The sequence below is a fragment of the Protopterus annectens genome, chromosome 3.part1, assembly GCF_019279795.1.
Source record: "Protopterus annectens isolate FY-2018-M chromosome 3.part1, PAN1.0, whole genome shotgun sequence".
Taxonomy (NCBI): Eukaryota; Metazoa; Chordata; order Ceratodontiformes; family Protopteridae; genus Protopterus; species Protopterus annectens.
This window is the reverse complement of record NC_056732.1, coordinates 1,562,904,385-1,562,931,101: the sequence shown is the minus strand read 5'-3', so window position 1 is coordinate 1,562,931,101 and position 26,717 is coordinate 1,562,904,385. Positions and strand designations below refer to the sequence as shown.

The 26,717-nt window shown below is 42.9% G+C and overlaps 1 protein-coding gene across 1 annotated transcript in view; it reads left to right on the top strand.

Moving 5' to 3' along the window:
* The window catches only part of LOC122797804 (SCO-spondin-like), a 4,708,783-nt gene that overhangs the window by 1,864,510 nt on the left and 2,817,556 nt on the right, over nucleotides 1-26,717 (top strand). The gene's annotated exons all lie outside the window — the stretch shown is intronic.

Sequence of the window (26,717 nt, the reverse complement as noted above, 5' to 3'; positions counted from 1 at the left end):
AAGGGAAGACACCCCTGATCAGTATCAGCAAGAAACTATGATCCCTCATAAAATCATCCAAGGTGAGTTTCTAAAGAAAAATTGCCAAGGACTCCAAAGATAACCACAAGGCATTCTTTAGCTATGTCAAGAATCTAAGTGGCAATCCTCAGATCTGCTCGGAGTTAGTGCAGAATGGTGCAAAATACATTGAACTGACCGATATTGCCAACATCTTGGCAGACAGGTTCAGCGCAAACTTCACCCCCCTCTCACCCCCAAAAGGGCCTATAACCATACCAGAAGAATGTAGAGCTCCTGAAATCACAGACACTCAGGTTAAAACATCCCTCTCCAAAGCCAAAAACACAGCATCAGTGGGACCGGACAGTGTCCCAGACTGCATCCTACACAAGCTCAAAGATGAACTAATCCCTCACCTAAACACAGTGTTCAAACTCAGCCTCTGCACAGGTTACGTACCCATAGAGTGGCACACAGCAACATTTATTCCGCTCCACAAAGGTGGAACCACAACAGACCCCGGGAACTATCGCCCTATAAGCCTGACTAGCTTGGTCTGCAAGGCTATGGAGCGCATCATCATGGAACTCATTAACAGCGACATTGGGAACCTCCAAACACTGGACCCTACCCAGTTCGGCTTTGTTAAGGGAAGATCATGCCTCTTAAACCTGGTGGACTTCTTTGAGACAGTTACCAAGGCTATGGACGAGGGAAAAGTGGTACACACAGCCTACCTAGACCTTGCAAAGGCCTTTGACACCATTCCCCATTCTGGTATTATTGACAAGCACACCAGCCTGAACATAAACCCCTACGACACAAGATGGGTTGCCAACTGGCTCACTGACAGAACCCACATGGTAAGAGTTGCGGGAGCTAGGTCTGACTCTAAACCGGTTACAAGTGGCGTTCTGCAGGGCTCAGTCCTAGGACCCCTCCTGTTCGGCATATACTTCTCAGAGGTACAGGCAAGCACAGGAGGACTATGGCTGACCAAGTTTGCAGACAATTGCAAACTAGGGGCTATAATTGACTCTCTGGCTGACACAGACATCCTCCAAAAGGGTCTCACTGAGACGAATACCTGGTGTCAAAATGATAGCCTCAAGCTAAGTGCCAAATAATGCATAGTCATTCCCCTTTGGAAAAATCAAAGTACCCACAAACTACCACATAGGTGGTAATCCCCTAAATACCGAAGATGTAATAAGGGATCTGGGGACCCAAGTAGATAGTAAACTCTCCTTTGATAATCACATTGACAAAGTGGTTAGAAAATCCTTCTACGTGGCCCACCTTATCACAAAAGGGTTCGCATCCAGATCAAAAGCGGTCATTGTGCCCCTCTACTCATCGCTCATCAGACCCATCATAGAGTACAACGCCCCATTTGGGATTTATCTTACAAGACACCTGCAACAGCTGGAAAGACCACAGAAGTACCTCACCAAGAGGATCACTGGCCTCAAACAGATGCCCTATGCATCTCGACTGAAGAAACTCCAGCTGTACTCGGTTGCATACCGCCTACTCAGAAGTGATCTCTGCCTGACATACAAGGCCATGTCCAACCCAGAACTGATGGACATGCTCCACCTAAAGAAAAGCTTATCCCCTCGAGCCACACGCTCTAGGGATCTAAACTTCACCACAACAGTAAATAGGACATGCTGAAGGGATAGATTCCTGTCACATAGACTTCCCGTGATTTGGAACAAGTTTGCAATCTACATAGGGCAGAGCTCCTCACTAACACTCTTCAAGAGAAACCTTGACGAGTAGATGGGAAATAGAAAGTTTACCCCGGGGATCACTTCAGTGGCTCTGCTGGACAGAGGCACAGGGAACTAATCTATAGGGGCAGCAAAAGCTAACACATTCTGGCTAGGCTTATAAATGCCTTCAGGCAAATAGCCTAACCTACCTATGAACCTATGGCCTTGCAGACCAGGCTCATCAGGCTAATAGGGCGATAGTTCCCGGGATCATTGGTGGCTCCCCCTTTGTGGAGTGGGATAACTGTTGCTGTGTACCTTTCAGTGGCACAAAGCCTGATGCAAGGCTATTATTGAACATGATACTTAGGTGGGGAGCCAGTTCGTTCTGAAGTTCATGTAAAACGCAGCCTGGGATTTTGTCCAGTCCCATGGATACTGTGTTTTTGGCTTTAGAGAGTGCAGCTTTTACCTGCATAGTTGTGATTACAGGGACTCTGCATTCTTCCTGTATAGATAAGGACCCTTTAGGGGGTGGGGGTGGGGGGTAAAGTTAGCACTGAACCTATCTGCCAGGATGTTGGCAATATTAGTTGGTTCCATAATTTTTGTGCCATTGTGCTGTAACTCAGAGCAGATCTGGGTGTTGCCATCGAGATTCTTGACATAGCTATAGAATGCTTTGTGGTTGTCCTTAGAATTAGTGGCAATTTTGTTTTTGTAGCTAGCTTTGGAGGATCTTATAAGGGATCTCAGCTTCTTACTGAGGCTGACCAGGGAGCTCCTCCACTCATGGGATTTTACTATCTTTTGCAACAGTTTCTTCCTTCTGTTGTACAGTTTGTTTATGGCAGGGGACCACCAGATTGGCTTCCTTTTTTTGGAGGATAGCGTCTTGGTTCTGCTTGGGATAGCACGATCCATGCACTCATGTAAGTGCTTATAGAGTGCATTTGTGTATGATTCAGCAGTTGTAACTGTATTGTCCATCTGCATGGGTGTCATGAAGTTCACCACTTCTGTCTTAAGAATCATGAAGTTGGCTTTGGAGAAATTGTTTACCGTGGTGAAATGCCCATGACATTTACTTTTTATTTTTTAAGTCTTTATGGAAACATTCAGGCCAGTAAAGTCAAACCCCACTAGCTGTAGGCAAGCATGTTTCAGTCTTTTTATTGACCTAATTAGCATAGCATAAGCTGTATAGCTGAAACACTTGATGTCCTTAACGGGGCATCCTATGGGCCTCCATTACAGGAGTTTAAAGGTATCACATAGTGAAAACTCACTCCCGCTTGGCTGGGTTTTTCATGCAGTATTTACTGAATGGTTTGTCTGTGTGACCTTTTTACAATTTGGTTTGGATGTTAATTGGGATACTTTGCAGGCACTATAATATTCATGGGCATCAACTGAGCATACATCTCAAGTCTACCTCATTGCGAGAAACGTTCATCAATTTGGGTCTTAAAAAGCCGATGTTCCTCGAAGTCCCACATTGATAGGGTCTGTCACACATTCAGAGTTAGGAATGTTTTTAACTGATGGTAAATAGTACTGAATCTTATTAATTCATTAAAAGAATGCTTTATAAGTGTAAAGAAGCACACTTTATCCTGTGGGCTTCCTAGCTGAAGATGGTAGTAAGCTGTTCGACAGTGTCCCACATTTTGCTCATCTGTTCCACACTATGAGAGGTAGTGTTCCTCATTTTGAAGATGGAAGGTTGAGAGCTATGCAGCTGGGTTTAAAGACCCAGTGATTCTAAAGTTCTAAAGTATAGCCAAATCATTCACTTATACTTTACTGATCATGACTTTAGTAAAAAGGCCAAAACATGTATGTCCACAGCTAGTGAGGTTTGACTTTAGACTTAAAAAGTATAAAGTCATTGGCATTCAGAATTGTGATGCCTGAAAAAGTTAATGTCTTTAAGGGATCATTTAAATATATCCCATTGGTCTCCATTACATGAGGTTTCAGGTATCACACAGTGAAAAATGCCAGTTTGGCTGAGTTTTCTTGCAGTTTTTACTAAATAGTTTGTGTGAACTTTTTACCTTTGGTTTGTTATAGATTATAGGCAGATATATATATATATATATATATATATATATATATATATATATATATATATATATATATATATATATATACATACATAGGTTGGTACTAGACTATCGGCCCTAGGGCCTATGCAAGCCTAGCCATAACAATTCCCTGGATATTTCTTCCCGCAATATTTATAGGTTCATAGGTTGGTACTAGGCTACCGGCAAATTATTTTTTTTTTTAGAATCTCTAGCCAGTTACCCATTGTGAGAATCAAACCCCCACTCTATGTATATATATATATATATATATATATATATATATATATATATATATATATATATATATATATATGTGTAGACACACACACACACACACACACACACACACACACACACACACACACACACACACACACACACACACATATATATATATATAACAAAACTCTTGAAAAGGAAGACAGTGATTGGTTTGGTGGGTGGATTAAATTATCAAAATTCTCATTTTTGGCACTGTATCCTCCTTTCCAGCATGAAAATGTCCAACTGTCATCAATATAATTTTAAGTTATGTGTGCCATCACTTTTTTCCCTACTCAGTTTAGATAGACATGAACTGAAAAAAAAAAACTGTCCCTTCACCTTCCTGTTGGCTGTAGTCACACAGCATATCTACTTGTGTCTTCAGCCCGAGTATGTGAGTGCAATGCTGCACAGGTGGTCATAGCAGAATTAATCTGCAAAGGTTTACTAGGCTTTTATTCAGTTCTTTCTTTCGCAGTCATTGCACTAAAAGGTAAAGTGCAAGTCTGTTTTCAAACCAGTACACTGTTCTTCAAACATATGAACATACAAATCACATGTATGCAAAATTTGTGTCTTTTAGTTATATTAAGGTGTCTCACTTCAACACAGCATAATCGTCAGTGAACATCATTTCAGCTCAGTGCCGTTATCTATTTGTTTATTTTTAATTTGTTAACCTAGCTAAAGCACTGATTACAAATGACCAATTTCATCCCACAACAGAATATTAAATTGGAACAATACAATTTTAAAATTACAACAAAATTTAAAATGTGAGAAGAGAAAAAACAAACTTGAGACTGTAGAAGGATATCTATCTGTCTATTTATCTCTCTCTTTCTATGTATATATATATATATATATATATATATATATATATATATATAGATATGTGTGTGTGTACAGTACTACAGTACTCACTGAATTGCAACATATTTGTGTGTGTGTGTGTGTGTGTGTGTATATATATATATATATATATATATATATATATATATATATACAGAGAGAGAGAGACATAGATATATGTAGTTAGGTACAATATATTGACACACATCATATTTAGCTTAAATGCACATCGGAGTCCTTTTTAATGTAAGCTTTCATCTTGCAGAAGTATTTGCTACTTAGTATGTGTGCACCAGATATGTAACCATGTACGTTTTATTGCAGTGAGATGTGTAGACTTTTGTATAAATAAAATGTAGTGACAGTGTTTTGTGGCAAACAAGTTTTTGAACTGTATAATGTATACATCTTGAAGTCTCCTATTTTGCTGCTTTGTGTATGTCCTTTCAGATCTGTGTTTGTATGACAGACTGTTAGTGAGGCAAATATTTAAGCAGTAAACATTTAACATGATTGCTTTATCTTTTTAAGAAAATGCGTAATGTATTATTTGTTATGTCAGAGAAGGTGTCTGACAAAAAAGGGTTATGATAATAATTATAACTGGGCCTCTAATCAGAGCCAGCTTAAATGATTGAGATGCGGATGTCAAGAAATTCACTATGAGAGTGGAGTGAAGTGGAACTTGAGAAGGGGACTATATCAGTTAATCGAAATGCGTATTCATCGAACTCTAAACATCGAAGGTCATTTCAGCAAACGTCAGACTTTTTTCCTGGGATAGGAACCACTCACCCACTAGCACTCCGGAACACACACCACACTAAATCAAACCCACCCAAGTGGGGGATTTCACCCCCCCCAACTATATATACTAACTCTACTCTGAGATTGCACAGCACTACAGTGGAGAAAAGGGCACTACTGTGATGATAGGCAAGTTCTTCTTAACCCTGGGAAAAAGTCTGAGGTTCGCTGAAATTAATTTCAATGTGTAGTGTTCGACGAAGGCTGAAGTGTTCGATGAATGTGTATTCGATTAATACGTATTTCAATTAAATGATATAGACTTCTTGAGAAATGTATATTGACATCCATGTCAAGAACAGATAATAAAAGCTATCATCATAGAGACCCAAACATAATTGTTTATAGTACATGAAGCTTTACTTGCTCAATGTACTACTATTTACAGGAAAAAAGAATAGAACCATGAATTGTTTTACAGCTTTCAAAGTCAGAAAGCGCTTAGTGCTGCCACACAGACAGCAGGTAGAAATGAAGTGTCCCTCTGAGGAACTATTAACTTTAAAAGCTGTTAGATACTTTTTGTTCATAAGTGTGTCAGACCAAAGTATTTAACAGCTTTTGTAGTTTCTGCCACTGTTCTGGGGTGGCTGTCACTGACCGTGGTTATACTCCATCGATAGACTGATTTTTAAAGGGTTTAGAGGTGTTTAAGAAAAGATTAAGCACCTTTCTGATTTCAGAAAAGAAACTTTTATACCATATTCACAGCACTTCATATACTCCAAGAAATAGAAATGCATTTAAATTTACATTACGGTATTTCTTCTTCCATTGTCTTTGAAGATTCCTCCCCATTTGCAGGCTAATAAATGGATCTCTTTTTTTCAGTTGCATGTCATTCTAGAATTAACTGGAAGTTTAATTTGTTGTAACCAGTAATTAACAGTCTGCATTTATTCACATTGTCTAGACTAGGGAGCTGATGACTGCAAACAAAAGAAGAAAGATAAAGATAAAAGGCTTTGAACAAAACACTAATTGCATTAATATCTGTGTAATGAATGATGCTTGATGATATGAATTTTCATTAACATATGTTGCATATCACAATCCTGTTTTTAAGTAACTGTTTCAGTTTTCAAGTATTCCTTTTCAACAGCATCTTGGTAAATTGTCAACATACTGGGCGGGGGGTGGAGCCAGAAGTTTTGGAATTGAGAACTTGTACATTTTGTTGTTCCTTTTTGCTGGCATATAGCCATGAAATTTCTAGTTTGTACTCCAAACCACTGCACTTTTACTTACCCAGCATAATGAAAGCCCCCCCCCCCCGAATATGTATCTTAAATATAAAATTAAAGATGCAGCATATATACTAAAATTATTACATTACAGGATTTTATTTACATAGGTGGTAATATAACAGGAATATGTCACTTTAAACACATTTATTTCGATTGATTATTTAAAGCCTTTTAATTCCAGTTATGTGTGTGAAGCTGGAAATGTGATGCCCCTACGCAGGGGAAGATGTTGCCCTCTTTAATAAATGCATTTTCTAAACTGAGTAAGGCATGGAGTACATCCAGGTCCATTTTTTGAAGGTTTAAATATGGATCTGATGTTGTCTTCTTCATTCTTTCTAACAGTAGGGTCTCGGCAGCAGCGGCCTTAGGTCAGCTGGTGCCCTAGGCAAAAGGGCTCCACAGTGCCCCCCCACACCACCCAGGTGCCCCCAACCTGGTCTACCTACACCAAATAAATACTGGAAAAGCGCCCCTGCTACAGCGGCGCCCTAGGCTGCCGCCTAGTTGGCCTATGCCTAAGGCCGGCCATGGGTCTCGGATCTAACCCTCGGAGCCGGCTCGGCCACTTTCCACAGACTTGGATCCGACTATCAATCTCCTCCCTTATACCCACAATGCCCTGCATCCATCCAGCTATCTCAGATCCCATTTGCCGCTCCAGCGAGTCAAACGTAGAGTCCATTCCTCTCAAGCTTGGTTGTTTTTTGGATAATTTAATCCATCGATTTGTAAGAGCTTCTATATTTTTTCCTTCCTCCCTCTCTCCTTATAGTAGTGTGTGTGTGTGTGTGTGTGTGTGTGTGTGTGTGTGTGTGTGTGTGTGTGTGTGTGATGCGATGCATGTGTGCACCTTTTTCTTTTTTCAACATAAAAAAGTTATATCTTAAAAGTTTTCCTTTAGTTTCAGTAGGCTAGTTTGTCTTTTCTCTTCTGAGTTTACCTTAGTATTGTTAAGCTTCCGGTGCTTTTTAGAGCTGTTTATAACTTGCCTTTCTTGTCCATTGAATTTGGCAGGTTTTTCTGTCAGTATGGCTGACAAACCGGTTCCTGGCTGCAAATGCTGCAGTTCTTCTGGGCATAAAATCCCCAGTCAGGATGCTTACAAGGAGTGTGTGTGTACTGCCTGGGCGCTGACCATCTAAAAGCCAGTTGTTCTGTCTGTGCTGCCTTTAACCCTTGGGCCCTGATAGACAGATGGAATAAACTTATTCTTAGGGGCCTTCTTCCCCCCCTTGGTTCCGGAGGCTCAGACCCCTTCCTTGGCTTCTTCCTCTGCTCCCAAGGAGTCCAAAAAGAGGTCCCTCCCTGCCTTCCTGAAGGACACTCACAAGCATAAGAAGCCCAAGAAGTCTGTGGTACAACTACTTTGGATCCCCAGAAGTCAACTCCTTATCGGATCCTACAGCTTCCTTGGATCTGGGTGAGATTATCATCATCTGTCCAAAACCTTTGTCAGTTCCTGCTTTGGATCCTATTCCGTTGGATCCTAGGACCTCGCCGAAGTCCCCAGCTCTATCCTCCAGGTCAAAGCATTCCTGGCCTCCCTGGTCAACTTCATCCAACTCCTCAAGAAGGTGGTCCATGGTGGACATGGACAGGATGATGAGGAGGTTTCTTAAGGCTCAGATCCAAATGGGGGCAGTCTGAGCTCCATCCCCTGTCAGATCCGTGAGCTGCCCAGATCAACCTATCAGGACTCCTTCTCCGATATGTTCCCAGGCATCTCAGGGATGCGGGACTGCTAAGCATGTTGGACCCAGTGCAAAGGAAGCTTCCCTTCTCGACATTGAGAATGCCCTTGATGTGCCCCATTCTGGCCTTTTCAGAGCAGAGCAAGTCACTGAGCTGTGGCGTCAGTGTCAGGTCTGGGGGACTGGGATTATCTTTGTCCTTCTTGCAGCCATCAGGTCCAATCCGTTCTGGAGGCCATTGATCTGGTGTAAGTCCTGGCCATTTTTCCTTGGTAGTTTTGGCTCTGGGGGAACCAGATAGGGCTTTGCCTGGTCCTTCAAAATTTCAGGTAGTGGACAGGGTCTTTTCCCGGGTTGGAAATTCGACCATACGTTCCTCAGTCTGCCTCTGTACATCCATCGAATCTAGGCCTTGCTCTCTCTCTCTCATCCCGCCACAGGTTTTCCCTTCCCAAGTGGCCTCCAAGATATCCCTGCTCAGGATGGATACCTTTCTTTTGATACTTTCCCAGAACACCCAGCTGAGGAAGTTCCTTGGAAGAGGCTGTGTAAAAGGAGGCATGTAGACTCCCCTTTGGAGTCTTTAACTGAGGATACTGACTTCGATTAGGGGGAAGGATCCCTCCCGATCCTCACCTGAAGACATCTCCTTCAGAGACATCTTGGAGATCCTGAAGCAGAAAGATGGATGGTCTGCCCAACCTCCTTCCTCAGAGTCATCTGTTCTCTTGGAGGCATTTGGGATGGGCCCAACTCTGTCCTGGGTGCCCCCCCCCAGCAGATGCCCTGGTAAATTTAGTATCTCGCTGTGTGTGGAAGGAACCAGACACCTTCAAGCCTATACCCAAGTAGTCAAATAGGATTTTAATGCCCCTGCAGACAGGAAACACTGGAGTAGGAGCCCTGTAGTTGATGCTATTGTGGTGGTGTTGGCCACTGAGAAAGAGCTGGCAGAAGAAACTGCCAATGTCCATCCACTGAACAAGGAGTCTGGAGTGTTGGACAGAATTGGGAAGTGCATTTACTACTCAGAAATTTTTGCACTTAAGTCTTTAAACTATCTATCTCATTTCACATGGCTCCAGAGGGATCTGATCAAAGAACTGTCAGCTTCTTTCTCAGAGTCCATGCCTGCAGAGGAATGTAAAAAAGTTTCTCCCAAGCTGACCACTGTTTCATTTATCGCCAACTCCTCAACAAGGTTAATGATACCATACCACGGAGGGCACCTCGCAAGCAGGTGGTTCAGGACTTTCCCAAAGGATGCATGCCTGGATGAGGCTATTTGATTTTGCAGAGCCCTTTAAGGTGTCATTTGTCAATGCCCCTTATGATGGCTCCTCCCTGTTTGGGCTGTCGGTTAGAGACACTCTTAATCACAGCAAAAAGGGTGGGAAGAACCTTTCTGCTATTGGAATCAAGTTTTCTGCACGCTAGAGGTCCTTCTCCATGAAACAGCGTGGGAGTAAGAAAATGTGGTTCCACAAGACCGAAGGACCTTTCCAGGACCCACGTGGAGAGCCTTCCTCTAGAGGCAGAGATGGACTGTTTGATGGTAGACACCACTCTAGGGGCAGAGGGGATTCTCAGAACCAAGGCTTTTGGGAACCCCCTTCCAACATGCCTTACTAGCGCTCCTGAAGTGCTGCCCTACTGTCCATCTCTGGAGGCAGTCATGCCGATTAGCTTTGCACCCTGAAGCCTGGATCCAACTGACTCAAAACCATTGGGTGCTAAGCGTTATATCAAGAGATTATTTTATTAGGTTCATAGGTTCATAGGTTGGTACTAGGCTATCAGCCCTAGGGCCTATACAAGCCTAGCCATAACAATTTCCTGGCTATTTCTTCCACACTATTTAATTCCCTGGACCCCTGTCTAGCAGGGCGACTGACGTGATCCTCGGGGTGAATTTCCTTTCTCCCATCCAATCGTCAAGGTTCCTTTTGAAGAGGACCAAAGAGGCACTCTGCTTGACATGTATGGGCAATCTATTCCAGAGTCTGGGGAGTCTCTGGGTCAGGAACCTATTCCCTTTTCCCTTCCACCTGCAAATTCTCAAAGCCTTCCTGACATGCCACCCAGTCAGTGGAAACAGGCAGCACAGGAAATTCAACAACTGTTGCAAAAAAGAGTCATCCAGGAGTTCCCAACCGAACAGAGAGGATTCGGAATCTACCCTCACTTCATTTTGGTGCTGAAAAAGACAGGGGGCCTCAGATCTATTCTGAATCTCAGCAAACTAAATGAGTATGTAAAGAAGGCAAGGTTCTAAATGCTTATGGTTCAGTCCATTTTGCCACTGTTGCACAAGAATGACTGGATGTGCTTGATAGATCTCAATGTTGTGTACTATCACATCAAAATAGACAGGCACTCCAGGAGATATCTGCGCTTCTGTCTGCCAGCAAATCACTACCAGTTCAGAGGATTGCTCTTTGGACTCACCACAGCCCCCTGGGTGTTCACTAAATGCATGGCTGTGGTAGCTGCTCACCTGAGGCTTAAGGGATTCCAAGTGTTTCCATATTTAGATGATTGGCTCCTAAACACTCCCAGGGAGCATCGACTGATCCAAGCCAGGGACTGCTTACTCCAGTTAGTGCACTGTCTGGACAGCACCATAAATATGAGCAAGTCCAACCTTACTCCAGTTCAAAATCTAGAGTTCATAGGTACGCATCTCAACACAAAGGATCAGGTAGCTTCTCTTTCTGTACACTGGGTAGCCACTCTGAGGACTCAGGTACAACAGCTATTAACCCTACGAGCTCCTTCAGTTCATCTGATACTGCAGGTCCTAGGGTCCATGTTTACAGCAATTCTTAGTCCCCCTGGCCAGGAATTTCATGAGGATTCTACAGTAGATGCTAACCAATCAGTGCTGTATTCTGTCTCAGCCCTTGTCCCTTCACATCAGATTGACTCCCATATGCAGGCATCATGTCAGTTGGCGAATATAGCCAGACAATGTTATTCTAGCCAGAGCATTTGTGAATGAACACCCAGTAGTCACCATAACCACGGACGCCTCCCAGTTTGGGTGGGGGGGATTACAATGGGAAGATGGTCCAAGACACATGGTGCCTTTCCGAGACCAAGTTGCATATCAGTGTCCTAGAGATGAGAGCAGTCCTCCTAACGTTGCATGCTTTTCAGGACATTCTCCCCTTGGGGACTATAACGGTACACACTGACAACATATCAGTTATCTGGTACACCAACAAGCAAGGAGGAACCCGCTCTTACCCCTTGTGCAGGGAGGCCATGAGGGTGTTGGAGTGGGTGATATCTTCAGACCTCCTTCTAATTGCAATACATATCCCGGGGAAAACAATGATCTGGCAGACAGACTCAGCAGATCGCTCCTGATTCCGCACGAGTGGTCCCTGAACCAATCAGTAGTGAACATGATCTTCAACAGTTAGGGTCAACTTTGCTGCAACCTCTTTGCCTCTCCACTCAACAACAAACGCAGCAAGTTCTTTGCTCTAATTCCCCCTCTGCTGGAGTTCCTGAGGGATGCTCTAGTCCATGCTTGGCCTCCGGGTCTCCTGTATGCTTACCCTGCTCTTCCACTCATCCCAAAGTTTCTTCAGAAGACACACAGGCTGAAGAACTCAGTCATCCTCATTGCCCCCTTCTGGCGTCATCAGGTGTGGTTCCCCTTCCTCTGGTCTCATCTGAAATATCCTCCTTGGATACTGGAGCCCTCTTAGGATCTCCTTTCTAACCCATCAGGGATGCAACCTCCAGACCTTTGAGCCCTCAAATTAACTGCTTGGTTTCTCCACTTCCAACCCTAATGAGACAGTTCAGGCTCTCCCCTGTTTGAAAAGATCCTTTTTGCATCACAAAAGGCTTCCACCAAAAAAGTTTACAGTAGTAAGTGGAACAGATTTGTTGTTTGGGCCATGAACAGAAATATCAACCCCTTCTCAGCCCCTGTTTCTGATGTGTTGCTGTTTCTCAGTACTCTTTTTGAAGAAGGGGCTAGTTTCTCCGCCATCAAGCTGCAGTTAGCTGCCATTTCCAGTTTTCATACTGCAAGTCAGTCACGTTCTTTGCTCACGTTCAGACTGTGCAAGTTGTTCATGAAAGGCATTTTCTTATTAAGGCCCCTAATTAGGGATCCTTCTCCCCTGTGGGACCTTACTCTTGTGCTGCAGGCATTAAAACGGAGACCCTTTGAACCAGCAACTACTTGTGACATGAAGTTTCTGTCTCGGAAGACAGCCCTTTTGGTGGCATTTACTTCCACCAAGAGGATCTCTGAGCTTCAAGCTTTATCCTATAAACCTCCTTACTTTCTGTTCCATACAGAGAACAACATATATCAGTCCATTCAATTGCCAGTGTTCTTTCCCAATTTCTCAAACAAAGGGGAGTACATTCTTCATCTTCTAAACATCCATAGACAACTCCATTTTTACCTACACAGGACAAAACAACACAGGAAGTCTGATCAGCTTTTTGTAGCCTTTTCTTCTAATAGGCTTGTTCAAGCTGTGTCAAAAATTACCTTAGCAAAATGGATTTTGGACTGCATCTCATTTATTTATTCTTCCAAAGGAATGGAATTACCTAGACCTCCTAGGGCACATTCTGCTAGAGCTATGGATACTTCTTCAGCCTTCTATTCTAGAACCTCTAGCGAGGACATTTGTGCGGCAGACTCAACTTTGTATCGCACTACAAGGTGGATATTATTTCAAGGAGCAGGGCCTCCTTTGGTTCGAATGTGCTCTGGCATATCCTTCCCTGAGGGTTGACTTAGCTAGGGACTCTGACCCTACTGTGAGGAGGAATGAAGGAGACAACATCAGATTAAAAAGTTATGTCTTACCATAACTTGGCATCTGTGTTGTCTCTCTTCATTCATCCTCACTTTCCCACCCAGTCATCCTCCTGCTCTTCTTTTGAGGAACCTGGATAATTATGTCTGGAGTGTTTCTTCCTGGGCCTCCTCTGAAAACTGGTTTCATTCCAAGTCAGACTTTCCCAGTAAGCAAATGTTAAATAAATAAAATAATAAATAATTAAATGACTGTTATGTCCCATGTCTAAGCCTCTTCTGCCAGCTTTTGATGTCTGAATGTGGCATGTCTGGATTTGGCAAACTCGATTTGAGGTAGTTGGGTGGCTGCAGGACATTCTGGGTATGAGGGAGGAGCTTGAGAGTTGGATCAAAGTCTGTGGAAAGTCGCCGAGCCGGATCCAAGGGTCAGATCCAAGACCCTACTCTGAGGAGGAATGAAGTAAGACAACACAAATGCCAAGTTATGGGAATAACTTTTTTTAATTTTTAATGATCCTTTTTGGGGGCGAGGGTGGTCTAGAGACCTCTTTTTAAGACTATACGGGTAATATCCATATCTGTTTATGTGTTTATGTGTACCACAAACAAATTTTGTTTTATTGATATCAGTCTTCAGCTTCCTACAGTAGTGTTAAGAGTTCAGTAAGAAGTTGGAATAGCTTAACAGTTTTGAAATCCAGATGGTACAAATTTAGTAATCATCTTAAAGAGCAAATACTTCATACATGTAATGTTCATATGTTTCTATAGGTGAAACAACAGATAATACAACAGATGTTACTCTCTCTAACTCATGGTGTCAGTACTTATGTGGACTGAGTGTCAGTAATATGTCAAAGAAAAACTAATGAGATATACATGTCATAATGAAATCCTTATCTGTGGCAGATTTTGTATATCCAGAGAAGCTAACAAGTGCACAGTTTTTAATAGAAAAGCCACAGCAGCTGTTGCTACCACTGTGAAGTAGACCATTTCATCTTAAACACTTAACTCTAGATCTGACATAATCCAGTTCATCTTCTTCAACCTGCAGTACACAGCACAGGTATCTAGCAGGAGAAACATTCTCAGGCTTTAACTGTTCCCACTTACCTATGTACCTCAGTGCTCCTTTCTGCTTCTCCATACCTGTATTGCTGTTGATGAAGCTTGGAACAGGATATATATTTTTGGTATTATATCACTTTCTTGGTGTTGTATCATCTTCAGATTTGATCCTTCATTATTCACTTAGGTTCAGGGCATTTGTTTCCAATTTTTTCCCTTTTCCTGTTAAAGTTATATAGCTACATCTCGTTTAGATCACTGTCTAGTAGCTGTGATGTTTTCTTGCATCTCCATTTTTTTTTAAAGTTTTCTACCTACTTTCAAAGTCCTTTTAGCATTAGTTAGTGGACATTTGTAGCTATTATTTCTGATTTTTTTCCCATCCATTTTGTCTGGGTGATTATATACAGAAGCTGCATCATCCTATACTACAAACCAGCCTTGCTACAGTCTCTGTCACTGCCTGACCTCCCATCCGTGAAAGCAATGAAAATAGAATAAACTTATTAAACCTGCCTTGAAAAAGTGCCATCCAGGAGGTCCCATCAGACTATATAGGGTATAGAAACTGCTCCAGATTCTGTAGTTCTCAAGAAGACCAAGGTGTTTAGGCTGATTCTGGATCTCATTTTCTTCAGTGGTTTATTTTGTATTAATCTCATTTTGTTGAAGCTTCATTTCATCAAATTCAAAGCACATTTCATTGAAAACTGTTCAGTGGTATAGAAAATGACTGCTGGTGTGGTTTTAAAGCATTGGAATTACAGGGCAAATAATTGTTCTTCAGTATTTGTACCTTGACAGTGCCCTCTTTTGTGTTGTGCTGCCATCTGTAGAAGTTTATGTATGTGTACCAGCAGGGATTCAGTGGGTGATGAGCACTGTCTTTTCTCCACAGCTGTGTAACTGTAGAGCTAGTGTATTTATGTCAGGGTTGTTCCTTAGGGAGCCGCTTACAAAAAAAAAAAAAAAACGTTTTGAGGTATATTTAAAAATGTTCAGGGAAATGTATGTCAATGAAATGAAGTTTTGAGAAAATGTACCACACTTTTTGTCAGCAGATGTTAGCAAAGCTCTATCTATGTGTATTATTGACACTTATGAGCTAAATCTTGGCAGCTTCTAGTAAAGGTGGGTGGTATGGAAACCAAAGTCAGATGTGATGTCCTTCTGTAATCCAAGACAAAACTATGTTTTAATACTAGATGAGACCGAAGTCTCAGAGCAGTCTGTTTTTGGAACCTGACTAAGAAGGACCCCTCACCTACTTCATCTTGCCTTGCTCTAGTAAGTGACCAGAGGATAGTAATTCTTTGGATTAGTCAGGAAAATATACTGAGATTAGTTAAATACTGTTTTTCTGTATCTGTGTGAATCTATTTATTTGTTTTATTTTAATATTTCCTGTGATTGAAGCTATGGTGTTTATTGTAAATAGGTATTCCATATTTTCATGCTCTTTTATTATTTATTAATAAATACATTTAAACTTTTCATTGTGGCTAGTCTTTTAGAGAATATTTTAAACTTTGAGAGTACTTATATCTGTCGTGACTCTGAGGCCACTCTTGAAAGACTTACTGCATTGGTCAAACATGACCATTTATATTAATATTTATTTCACTCAGTATAACTTGGTACCCTTGTAAGATCCTTAGAGTAGCTGAATTTGGAGTGTCTGGTGGCAGTGTAACTACTTTATAATCTTGGTAGAATGGGGCATAGCTAGTAAATCTGTGCCAGCCTTTCCCAGGTGTGTGTGTGTATGTGAAAATTAAATCTCAAAGAGGGTGTGTGCATCAGCTGCTTGTAGCAGGGACACAGAGCACTGGTTTGACAGAGAGAGTGGTGGAGGACTTGGCTTGGACACTCGGCTGAGGACTCAACTCTACAGCGGTGCCAGTGGTGAGTCTTATTGGTGAGTGAGTCTTATTGGTGACCTGGAGAGAGAGAGAAACCGAGACTCCGGACTGAGTGTGTTCCCTGTTTGCTCTTAAGGGAAATTGTGCTTGATGCAGAGAGCTACATCTGGAAAAACTGTTTGTATCTATTTTTGTTCTAAGTGAATGTTCCTTTCTAGTGTCAGTAGTGAGGATTAAGGCACTTTGATTACTGGTCCAGAGAGGGGTGTCACAGGGTGTATAATTTTGTGAGTTTGACTACAATTCTGAAGTGATGTATTGTGGCAAATGCTTTTCAAAGTCAAGGTAGGCAGTATGCACCATTTTACCCTCTTTAATTGCTTTGGTGACCTTCCCGAAGACGTCCACTAGGTTGAGTAGGCATGACTTGTGCCTGTGCAGAGGGATGGCAGTTATAGTCCTCCATTTTCTTGGCACAAAGTCCATCTGGAGGCTAAAATTTAATAGTGATTCTAGTGGTCCCAACAGGTAATGTTTTATGCTATTAATGAGGCATCCTGAGATATTAATGAGGCACATCAATGTAATGTTCCTATCCCTGGAGAATGCATTGAGGACCTGTTCCTTACTGATAGTTTGGGGAGTTATGCCTAAGGGTATTTCCTGAGGAGAGTTGTGGAAGAGGGGGTAAAATTGGAGCTAAATTTGTCAGCCAGTAGATTTGCTATATCCTCTGGCTCAGTATAGGTGGCTATGTTTACAATTTGTTTGGCACATTGTTGTGCATTGCATTTGAGATGGTGGACATAGCTGAGGAATATCTGATTATTGTCCTTGGCCTGAGAGGCTGTATTTACCTCACATTTGGGTTTGCTAGATTTGATTAGCCCCTTGAGTTACTTGTTTAGATTGATGAGGGAGTTTTTTTCTTGCTGGGCAGTGCTCTTTCTAATTTTTGTCATAATTTTCTTTATTTTGTTATACAACCTATTTCTTTTCTGAGTTTGTCCTTTACTTATTCCGGGTGACTACAGCTGTCTCTGTGCAACCATTAACATAATTGCTATGGGTTTTCTTGAACATTCTGTATAGGCAGTGGTTTTCTCAGGGTTTGGAGAGGGGTTTGTAATTTTACCAGGTTGCCACTTAATAATATGAAGTTTGCCTTAGAATAATTCCTAAAAGTTCTAGGATTAGCTGGAATCCTGGCTTTTATTTTTATTTCGGAGAGACAGATTTATGGTCAGACCTGACTATTAAGGCCATTAGTCTCAAGGGGTTGTGGGGTGCAATGTTCTTTCAAGTTTGTGAGGGCCAAGTCAAGGATGTTAGCACCAAGAGTGAGCATATGGACTAGCTGGTCCAGGGTATTTGTATTTGTAAAGTCCAGGAATCTCTGGGCGTGCTTGCTTGGAGTCATGTATGATTCACAGTTTATAGTGGGGTAGTTGAAATCTCTTATGGATATGTTGTTGGGCTGAATGAGGAGTACCGCCACTATATTTAAGTATATGTTATGAGTTTCCTGTGTCTTAGAGAGGACCTACAGCTTGCAAGGTATTGGTATAGGCATTTGTCTATGGTAATTTGGCAATGAAGAAGCTTAAGTGCATCATACTCTTTGACCAGCCTTGAGGTGTGTTTCCTTTTGATGTGAATTGAGACACCTCTACCTTTTATCCCTTCCTGTGCAGTAACTGGTCTAAATGTCTGGAAGGCATTAAAGCCCTGCACTGCCAGGGTGCCCTGTCCGACTTTATACCATGCCTCAGTGACTGCACAGACATCTACGTTTTCCAGTTTGAGCAGAGCTTGCAGGAAGTAGAGTTGTTTGTTTAGACTCCTGACATTGAGCAGTAATACTTTTAGCTTTTCTTGGATTAGTTTTGCTATGTTGGAAGGTTTATCAGGCTGGCAATGCCTAAAAAGGGAGTAAAACAAGACATGCCTCATTTATTTATTTTTTCTTTTAATCTGGGAAACATAACTTGGGCGGCCACGGTGGTGCAGTGGTTAGCATTGCCGCCTCACAGCAAGAGGTTCTCCGGTTCGATTCTCGGCTGGGGTGCCTTCTGTGCGGAGTCTGCATGTCCTCCCTGTGGTCGCGTGGGTTTCCTCCTGGTGCTCCGGTTTCCTCCCACATCCCAAAGACATGCAGTAAGTGAATTGGACACTCTAAATTGGTCCTAGGTGTGAGTGTGTGCATGTGTGTGCCTTCTGTGGAAGGTTGGGTGCCGGGCTGGTAACTCGACACTGTAAAACTCCACTGTCAATCATGAGCGGACAGATGATCTGCTGTGGTGACCCCTAACCGGGAAAAGCCGAAGAAGAATCTGGGAAGCATAACTTAGAAAACAATAAGCACACAAAAAGTACTTTTTTTCTAGGGGACAATTCCTCTGCAACACTCACTTTGGGAGCTTGGCCCCTTCTCTTCCTGACTTACATATAACAGTTCCATGATTGCACTACAGTGGGGAGAAGGGACTATCCTCAGTGAAGTTCTCCATTAGTTTATACAATAAAAAACAATGCAGTTTCGACAAATCACAGAAAACAAAATCACATTAAATCTGCTTGACGGGAACTACCTCTCTGAAGTGTAGCCAAACATATATATATATATATATATATATATATATATATATATATATAGACATATATATTTATTTAACATTTGTTAACTGGGAAAGCCCTGCTTGGAACAAGCCAATTTTCAATAGAGGCCCAAGGAGAAATGCTCCAGACGCGTGCCTTTGTAACGTGGGAGGAAACTGGAGCGCCCAGAGGAAACCCACACGAATGCAGGAAGGACTTACATACTCTGCACAGAAGGCACCCAATATATATATATATATATATATATATATATATATATATATATGGGTCTATATTAGAAGTTCGAATGCACAGGTGTCCGAACACCATAACATCAAACTGGGACATTCGAAATGTCAAAATAGTGAAGCTGCGGAACACCGAATATTTTCCCAGGGGAAAAAATTTGGTGGGCCGTTTCCGCGGCTTTGCTATTTCCTCCACTGTGGTGCGATCGCAGAGTTGGTATATTTAAGTGTGGGGTGTGTGGGGGGCACAGCTCCCCACGCTGGGGGGTGTTGGGTGTGAAGCCCCCCACATTAGGAACATTTTATAGTGTACGTGTGTTTTTTGGTTTTGTACCAGAACAGCAATTTTTTTCCCCTGGGAAAAAAATCACTATTCTGAGTGTTCGAAGTTATTGCATTTCAAACTTCCGGGATCGACATTTACGTATTCGAACTTATTGCAGTTCGACTTTATGATATAGACCCATATATACAGACATATTTGATTATGTGTCTGTCTGTGTATGTATATTATTTATAAATAAAATTGTAGAAGTGGTAGGTTGTGTTTAGCCTGCCACCCAGCAGGAAAGATGATTGTGTTACTGTACAACAACAGCATACAGATTTTATTATTGTAACTCTGTCTTTAAAGGCCTTGACAAGTACTTTGTGTACCAGATGTATTTGTTTATGTATGTGTCTATGTATGTATTTAGTTTCACTCCCATCACCACTTCTGATCCTCAGTTTTCCCCCATCTCATAGCCAAAGAAAGAAGCATCATGCAGTAAACAGTGAGGATATTTTTTGTTTGCATAAAGAAATGACAAATTAGAAACCCTTATTCTGAGGAGCATGTGTGATACTTCTGTATGCACACCCGAGCTCATTCCTGTAAATGATGCCTAAGTTTGCCTTCTAATACTGTTGTTGTGTGCAACTCACTCTCTCACTATCTCTTTCTCTGCTACAGGATGTTCCAGTGCCACTAAAAACCCATATCATCTACCAATGAAGGAGTACTGGCATTAGCCACTTGATTACCCCCAGATGACTTCTCTAGAGACTAGTCCCACTATTTGTATCATTGATTATGTAGCCCAGAATGAGGTTTATGTTTCTGTGGACACTACAGAATGAAGTGTATGCTTCTGTGGACACTACTAATATCAAATGCTAACTGGTTCTAACGGCAGCAGATTCAGAGTGTATACCCAAGTGACTGCCACCACTACATAAGTGAACAGTCTGAATTTGTTATACATAAACACCATATACAAACACACTCCTAAAACAGTTGTAGAACTGGTAATGTTATAAATATTTTAAGGTAACACCCAGCTACCAATACATGTTTTGAAAGGAAAGAAATTAGATAGCTTTAATGATGCTAATCTGATGTTGTCCAACTCATTACATTAACCTGAGAGACTCCCTTGGAACCAACTGGTCACCTTCTCACAGCTTGAAAATCCAAACATGAGCTCCTCCTAACTACCCACAATGTCCCACTCCCCTCACGCTACCTCACATCTCATTTGCCACACCCGGAGTTCAAGTGAGTTCTACTTGAGCTTCTCCATAGCATTTTTTGGGTGAATTTCTCTAAATTTGTGGCTTTTCTCCTACACTTCTGTCTTCTGTTTATCTGTCTAGTCCTCGGGGTCTCTCCGTCAGGTTTTTTTCTACTTTCAAAAAAAAAGTTTCTCTTTTCTCTTTGGTGCCCTTTTTCTTTTTCTTTCTTTCTCTTTAGCTTTCCTTTTCTTCCTTATGGCTAATCAGAAGCCTTTGGTGTTCAAGAAATGTACTTCCTGTGGGTGGAAGATTCCTTGAGCTGACACCCACAGGGAGTGCATCTATTGTTTGAGACCTCTACCTGGAAGCCCCTTGTGAGATATGTAGGGCTTTTCATCCCCAGGATCTGGCTTATAGGAGAAGCAAGCTCATTTTAAAGGGCTTGCTTCCTCCTTCCACCACCTCGAGGGTTCAACCCGCAGCTAAGAAGCCCAAAGACATCTGGGAGTCCCAGAAGACCATTGCCCGTGCTTCCTCCTCGGAACCTCCACTGAAAAAAGCAAAGTCTTTGGAACTGACCCACTTGGATCCAAGCTCTCTCACCTCCTCCTCTCCTCCACCCTTTTCCTCTTCCAGGGCTACTGGTCCGAGTGGTGGTTCCCAGGTGTCAGCTCCTGCTGTGTCAGAGCCAGGGTCTACCTCTTATTCCTGGAAGATCTCCGCTCCAATCCCCACAAAGATTCCCCCACCCTCCCTCCTCGGCTTTGTCTAGGTCTTCCCAGAGTCTGTCCTCTTGGGATGTGGGTAAGCTCATGAGGCATTTCCTTAAGACACAGATCCAAATGGGACTTGTGTACTCCCCGTCCGAGTCTGGTTCTGTGAAACTCTCCTATTTCCAACCAGTAGCTCCTTCTCTGATTCGCCCTTTAATTTTGGAGTTATTGGTTCCATTGGATCTCGTTGCTATGGTGTTGGAGCCGATAGAAATTTCTTCTTTGCCTCCGGCATTCTCCCTGACTTGCTCGGCTCCAACTGCTTCGGTTCTGAGTGTGTCATGAGCTGTAGTCTCGAGGTCGGCTTAGGGGGGTTGACTTCAACTCTAAATGTCTTAGAGATGTCTCTTGCCCTTGGGGCCTCGATCTGTGACAGCTTGGCTCCTGCCTCGGAGTGGGAGGCCTCTTCATTCTGGGAGGTGCCTGTTCCAGTGGCTTCGCCCCCGGTGAGAGAGTTCCAGGTCATTTGGAGTCCTTCTGCATTTGAGTTGGTCGCAAGGGTTCTTCTCTGTTCTTAAGAGACCCTTGGCGCCTACTGCGGTGGAACCTCTTTGGTCCCGTTCTGGAAATGTGCCCAAGACCTCTGAGTTACTACATGGACAGCCTGTACCAGAAAGCCTCCACATTGTTCTCTCAGTGGATCCCCAAGCTTCTTCTGACACTCCCCAGAGCACCCCCTGAGGAGGTCCCTAGGACGAGACCGTATAAAAGGAGGCACATGGATTCCCCTACAGAATTCCTCACCATGGATACCGACTTTGAAGAAGGTGAAAGGTCTCCCAAATCTTCACCCGAAGAGGTCTCCTTTGGAGACATCCTTGAAATCCTTCGCCAGAAGGGTGGATGGTCCTCCCAAACTCTTTCCCTGAAGGAGCCGGTGTTGTTAGAAGCTCTCATTAGCCAGCCCATCTACCACCTAGGTGTCTCCGTGTGCCAATCCGCTAATACAGCTTGTGTTGTCGAGGGCTTGGAAGTAGCTGGATACAGTAGAACCCATCCCCAAGCATGCTGATAAAATTTTGAATGCCCCAGTTGACAAAGTTTTGGTCTAAAGGAATCCCAGTAGATGCCTTGGTTGTGGTGGCAGGCACAAAGAAAGAGCTCACTCAGGAGAGCTCTTCTTTCCATCCCCCAATAGAGAATCCCGGGCTCTGGACAGATTTGGTAAGAGGGTCTACACCTCAACTACTTTTGCTCTTCGGGTGTTGAACTACCTCTCCCACTTTATCTGGCTACAAAGGGACTAAGTTAAGGAACTTTATAGCTCAACCTCGTGATCTGTACCTTCCAAGGAGTGGGAGTCTGTTTTCAATAGGTTAGCCACTCGACATTCCCTGCCTATTGCATTCATGAGGCTTATCTCTCACGCTGCGGAGGGTACCTCTAGGGTGGCCGGTTCAGGCATTACCATTAGGTGCCATGCCTGGATGAAGTTGTACAATTTTTGTGAAGCCTTTCAAACAGTCCTTTGTCAATGCCCCCTTTGATGGCTCCACCTTGTTCACGCCTATGGTATGTGATACCTTGACCAGAGTGAAAAAGATAAGACCCTGTCTGCCATCAGATCCATTTCTTTACTCCACAACGGACCTTTCAGAAGTTGAGGGGCCCTTTCCAGGATGCTCAGGCAGACTTTCCTCCCTGCGGCAGAAGGGAGTTATTGTCAGAATGATAGACGCAGCCCACATGGCCAAGGGGGTCTGCAAAATCAAGGACTGCAGGAACCTTCCTCAGACAAACCTTTCCAGTGGTCCTGAAGGGTTGCCCGAATGCTCTGCTCTGGAAGCAGTCTGGAGATGATTTTCCTTGCACCCAGAATCCTGGGAGGCCATCACACATGACAAATGGGTGCTAAGGATCGTATTCAGAGGATACTCCATTTCCTTTTCAACATCCCCGAACAAACGTTTTGTCTCCATGACATTCCACCGACTCAGAGAGAGGATACAGCCCAAGAAATAAGAAAGTTATTTTACAAAAGAGTCATGCAAGAGATCCTTCCCAATCAAGCCTGATCAGGCATTTACTCCAGATTCTTTTTAGTATCGAAAAATACAGGGGATCTGTGGCTATTATTGGATCTCACATATCTAAACAAGTCAGTGAAACACACCAATTTCAGGATGGTTGCGATTCAATCCATGTTATCCCTTCTAAAGATGGGTGATTGGATGTGCTCTGTAGATCTCAAGGATGCATACTACGATATCAAGATGGACAGATGCTCCACGTTCTTTCTACATTTCAGGCTGGGAACCAGTCACTATCAGTTTTGGGCAGTTCTATTTGGTCTCAACACTGCCCCCAGGGTGCTCACCAAATGTCTAGCGGTAGTTGCAGCTCATCTCCGACTGCAAGGGTATCAGATATTTCCATATCTGGATGACTGGCTCCTGACCACCCCAACCAGGTATCTTCTCCTTCAGACCCGGGATTACTTCCTCAACCCGGCTTCCAAGCTGGGCACCACTGTAAACTGGCAAAAGTCTCATCTGGATCCGGTTCAGACCATAGACTTTATAAGGGCATGTCTAGACAGAACGGTGGCTCAAGCTCATCTTACTCTGGACAGAGTACTAAATCTAAGGTCTCATGTCTACCAGGTCTTATCTGCTCTGACACCTCAAGCCTGTCTGGTTCTGTGGGCTTTGAGCTCCATGGCAGCAACCATAACCCTTCTCCCAGTGGCATGTTTTCATATGCATGTTCTGCAATGGACCCTAGCTGTTCAGTGGTCTCTTCTCAGACATCCCTTAAACCTTCCCATAAATCTCATATGTGCAGGGAGTCTCTTCTTTTGTGGATCCAGTCAATGGAGTTGACTCTAGGACGACCGTTTCCTCTCCCTTCTCCGGCCACCACGTTGATCATGGACACCTCCCAGTTTGGGGGGGGGGGTGGCATTGCCCGGGTTGGACAGTCAAAGGCACATGGATGCCCCAAGAGACCAAGTTGCATATCAGTGACCCCAAGATGATAGCGGTTCTTCTGGCATTGCAAGAACTAGACAGCTCTCTTCTTCAGGGGACTATTGTGATCCAAACAGATAACATGTCGGTGGTTTGGTACCTCAAAAAGCAGGGAGGGACAAGGTCTTACCTCCTTTGTCAAGAAGCGATGAGGGTTTGGCAGTGGGTTATTTCTTCCAGCTGCTTTCTGTTGGCAATGCGTATTACGGGAGAGTCCAACATTCTAGCCGACAGACTTAGCAGAGTTCTTTTGATGCCTCACGAGTGTTTCCTGAATCCATCCATCTATAGCAGAGACAATCTTCCAGAAAATCCCACCTCAACAACAAATGCAGAAAGTATTTTGCCTTGATCCCTCCTCACGTACAGTCCCCCAGGAATGCTGTGATTCATGCTTGGCCCTCCGGTCTGCTATATGCCTTTCCCCCCTCCATTGATCCCCATGTTTCTTCAGAAAGCTTTCAAGTTGCAAAGCAAAGTGATCTTCATTGCTCTCTTTTGGCCTCAACAAACCCCTCCCCCCATCCCGATGAGTTTGGATCCCAGCCCGGATCTATTATCTCACCTGTCGATCCACATCCCAGTATTCATGCCCTAAAATTAACTGCATGATTTCTCCACTTCCAATAATGGCTAGGTCTCTCAGGCTGTCTTCTCCAGTCCAGTATATTTTGATTTCATCACATAGGGCCTCCACTCACAAGATTTACAAAAGTAAGTAGAAAAGATTTTCCTTTTGGGTGGAGCAGAATCAGATAGATCCTTTTACAGCACCAGTTTCAATTATTCTAGATTTTCTAGCTTTTCTTTTCAAGGATGGTGCTAGTTACTCTACAGTCAAGGTACAGCTTGCTATCATTTCTAACTTCCATTTAGGTACTGATTTAGCGTCTTTGGTTTCTTCTAAGTTATGTAAGGCTTTTTTAGGGGTACCTTTTTTTGCTACGACCTCCAGTAAAGGACCCTATGCCACCTTGGAATCATCCTGTGATTTTGTAAGCTTTGGTCTATCCTCCCTTTGAACCTGCAGCTACAGTAGATCTAAAATTCCTTTCCTGGAAAACTCTTTTTATTACCTCGGCTAAGAGAGTGAGCTGCAGGCTGTTTCCTCTAAGTTTCCATACTTGTTTTTTCATAAAGATAGAGTTACCTTACGTACAAACCCTTTTTTTTTTAACAAAGGTGGCTAAAGAGACTAACATTAAGCCGTCCATTGATCTTCCAGTCTTCTTCCCTCACTATGAAAACAAAGGAGAATACACTTTACACTTGCTTGATGTGCACAGACAACTTTGTTTTTACATCCATAGAATTAAATCCTACAGGAAGTGCAATCAGTTATTTGTTTCTTTTTCGAATGCCAAGAAAGGTAAGGCAGTGACCAAGGTTTCTTTAGCTGGATGGTTGAAAGATTGCATTATGTTTATCTATTCTTCCAAAGGCGTCCTTTTACCCGGTCTGGTAAGGGTGCATTCTACAAAGTCCATGGCCACGTCTCAAGCTTTTTGGTCCAGAGTTTCAATTGAAGATATTTGTGCTGTTGCTACTTGTTCATACCCTCATAACTTCATCAACCATTACAAATTGGATTTGGTATCCAGAAGTAGAAGTGCATTTGGTTCTGCTGTTGTCCGGAATATCCTTCCTTAATGGCTACCCTGGATTATGGTAGCTTGGGACTCTGTCCCTCAGGTTAATGGAATAAGTTGGACAACATCAGATAAAGAAGTTTTGTTTTTACCATAACGTTCCATCTGTGTTGTTCAACTTCATTCCATTAACCTTCCCGCCCGCCTTCACCCATCCAAGTATACTGGAAGCCCAGTAGAAGTTTTTCTAGGAATTGTTTTCCTTGGCTTGAGTTCCTGATGTCTTTTTCTGTTTTTGGGAGATATAGTTATGTATTTATATAATCTCCTTTCTCTTGTACTATAATTACATTTGATTAGCAACACCTTTTTTTTTCTAGTGTGCAAGCTCGATCTGAGGTAATGTGGGGGGAGTGGGGCATTGTGGGTTGGTAGGAGGAGCTCAAGTTTAGATTCTTGAGCTGTGAGAAGGTGGCTGGTCAGTTCTGAATGTCAGAGCCAAGTCTCTCAGGTTAATGGAATGAAGTTGGACTACACAGATGGAACGTTATGTTAAGAACATAAATTCTTTTTTATCACAATCTCAGCAATTATCATGTGTAAACAGATTTGTGTAGTGCACCAAAATATGAAT